Here is a 3,416-nt window from a genome sequence, read left to right as displayed (position 1 = left end):
TGCGATTGTGCACTTTTGACTGGTGGCGTCATCTCCTGACATCTATTGAAACTAATTATTATTATCAAATATTTAAATTTCTTACGTATCACTAGATAGCAGCACTAACAAAGTATATGCATTTGCTTTGGATGCATTTTGCTTTCCATTGGATCTCCATATAGTCACAACAACTGTATATTTTATCATATTTTTAGATTAAAATATGACACTAATGCAAATATAGTGCCTTAAGTGCACATGATAGCATCGACTAGTTTTTCTTTCCACCAAACATTAATATATTTTATTATATAAAACATGGTCATGTTTATGTTTTATGTATTTTATTTTATTCATTTATACGTTTCTGTGAACAACAAACTGTGGAATAAAACTGATTTTTTTCCTTTAAAATAAAAGTTGTATTTTATTTAATAGTTCCTAGAAAAGATTTTTTTAAAAAAGGTAAATGAGAAATAAAATAAATAAGAAAACTGCGATTTAAAATAACCTATGCTGCTAGAAAAGATAAATTAAAGATCTTTGCCAAACACCAATACTCTGAGCATCTTCTATGTTCGAAAGCGCGTGGATTAAAGCTGATCTTGACAACACGTGTTAAAGGCTGCTTCCAAATTTCCTTCGTTAATTCTTGTAAGCATGATCATATTTACGGAAAGACAAGATTATATATATTGAGGAAAAACAGCATCTTCTTCGAGACGTAAAAAAAACACACATTTTATTTAATAAAAAATGTAAATTTTGTCCCTGTATCAATAGAAACAGTTGATAAATAATAGTAAATAAACATAATTTTATTGACTGATTGATTGATTTTGGCTATAAGTTATTACAAATTTTTTTAAACCAAAATTTTTATAAATTTTCATTAAGTTACGATGTCTAGGGGAAACTCACTACATGGCACGAAAGATTTAAACAAAAAGTCAACTCAAGTCAAAGCGTCTCAGTTAATTAGACATGCATAATAATGATTAATTACATAATAGTACATATATTTAGGTATATTTAGGAAAATTAACACCCTCGCTGATCCGAGCGCTCCCTCTCCTGGGTGTGCCCCTGGATATAACCAAATTAATGTCATTATACTATTTATCAAACCGATAATCAAGTACATGATTAATATGTAGGAAAAAATTCAGTTTCTTATAAACGCGTAAAAATTTCTTCTGATGGGTCTTTCTCTCCTCGGTAGAAGCTCAAAAATTAGTTTTGGAATTGTTTAAAAAATTATGTTATCTCACTCTTATGAATAATATTAATTTAATGTTCTATAATTTAAAAAAAAGACTACAGTTCTTTACTGACACTTTATTGCTAAATCAGCACTAATTCATATAAAATATTCTTCAGAGAACTGAAGATATTCTAATAGAAAAAGTCCAATAAAAGATGGGAATTCACCAATTTTAAGAAAAACGAAGTTTAACCTTTTATTCTTGCTTAGAGGTTTTCATTTTTAAAATACAGAATTAAAAATATGTACAATTTTACATATTTTAAATACTAAAGAAGGAGGATTTGGAGGTTGTTTTGAAAATGGGAGAGCGAAGTACACGCCCTATTTGCCAATGTGTAAATTAAGCTCTGATAAAGTTTGAAACAGAAGTCATAGCCACAGTTTTCGAACGCTTTACACAACATAAGCAACCAAACATTCATTAAACTTTTATTTTGTCTTTACCGTGTTTTTAGACAAATGGGAATAATCGATGTATTTAGGAGGGAAAAAAACAGAGCAAAATTTTTTTTTTTTTAATCATTGAGGAAACTGAGTAACAAATCTACTACTACGAACATGAGTGAAAGAATCGTAATCCGAAGTTCACACTTTTTTTAAATCTTATCAATCGATTTGACTGCCTACCCTGGAACGTATGCATAAGCATATGAGTTCACAAAACTGATAATTTTTCTAAATACAAGTTTCACTTAACTGTAAAATTAATTACTGATTTTAAAGTTTTAAAATGTATCTCACGCGTATTTTAAAATTAAAATAGGAAATATTCGATAAACAGAAAACAAAATTAAAATAGAAAATAATATTAAGTCATTATTTAAAATTAAAATAGAAAGTAATGTAATTTGTTCGCTTTTCAAAATTCGATTAATGATATGCGGGGCAGTCTCCCCGGGCGGAAGAATTTAACAGCGCCAACATTTTTAGAATTTAGAGAAGTAATGAACAGCAAAATTTAGGGACGGAAAATTTATGGAATTTACATTAGGCAACAGAATTTAGGGGCGGCAAACTTTTTTTTTAATTATATAAAGTGCGATATAGGACCCACAGGAATTGCATAGAACGAGAAAAATGGCTACCGCCACCCGTAATGATAGGCAAAGCGTATATACTCAAATCAATATCTTTTAAGCTGGAGTTGTTTACTAAAGGAGCAACTGTAATGAACACATAGAAAAGACAGACAAGAGTTTCTCAAACACTTACTACTAATGGTATATAACATTATTTCCCGATGTAGCAGTGTTTACATAAAGGATTTAAAAGAATACAAAATTTCTTCCCTTTTGGTACATGATTGAACATGCATTTTATTGTTATTATTTATGTTTAATAAGTTTTAAAAGCTTAAAAAACCCAGATCTAAACTTACATGCCTCTATCTTACCCAATTCATAATAATCATAATATTTATTTGATGCAAAGCAAGATGCCGCCCTTTTCTAATGGATGTTGTTACGAGAACCGCTGACACGCAATCGAAGCTATGAACATTCCTATTTGAAAGGTTTGACAGCAATCTGTAGTAATTAGTATATGACATATCACATCTGCTTTAAGTGTAAATAATTGGTACTTTTTTATCTCCTTTTGAGTTTTGTACCAAAAAACCAGAATTTGTAGGAAGTTTTTAACTCATTATTTTATTGTAAAGAAATCTGACACAGAAAAGAACCAATTGCTGTTGAAATTTATGGTGAACGTTTCCGGTCTAATATATCTAGCAAATGATTTCTACTCGAAAATCACGGTTAAAATCATGAAAAACTTCCAAAATAAATAAATAAATAAAATAAAGTAGAATTTTAAACAAAAATCTGGAAAGGTTCAAATTTTAATGTCGTCCATAATTGCTTTTTTGTAAAAGTTCTATATGTTTCGCTAACGTCAGAATTGATCTCAGTTCTTGGACTTAACTCTGTTGACTATTCTTTCTTTTACTATTCTATTCTTCTATATAAAGGAAAATAAAAGTTTGCATTCGTTGCTTCAAGAGCTATGAAACTTCCGATCACTTAATATTCTGAAAAACATTTCAAGTACATTTTGGCAACCCCGACCAGTACAATCCGTTCGGAACATCGTTTTCCTCTAGTGTTAACTGACGTCGTGGCATCTGTTTGTTTGAAAAGTGATACGGACATAAAAAGTGATTCGACGA

Source organism: Stegodyphus dumicola, chromosome 1, assembly GCF_044657685.1.
Source record: "Stegodyphus dumicola isolate Sdum_Otavi_A_Nest chromosome 1, ASM4465768v1".
NCBI lineage: Eukaryota > Metazoa > Arthropoda > Arachnida > Araneae > Eresidae > Stegodyphus > Stegodyphus dumicola.
Note: the sequence above shows the minus strand (reverse complement) of the source record.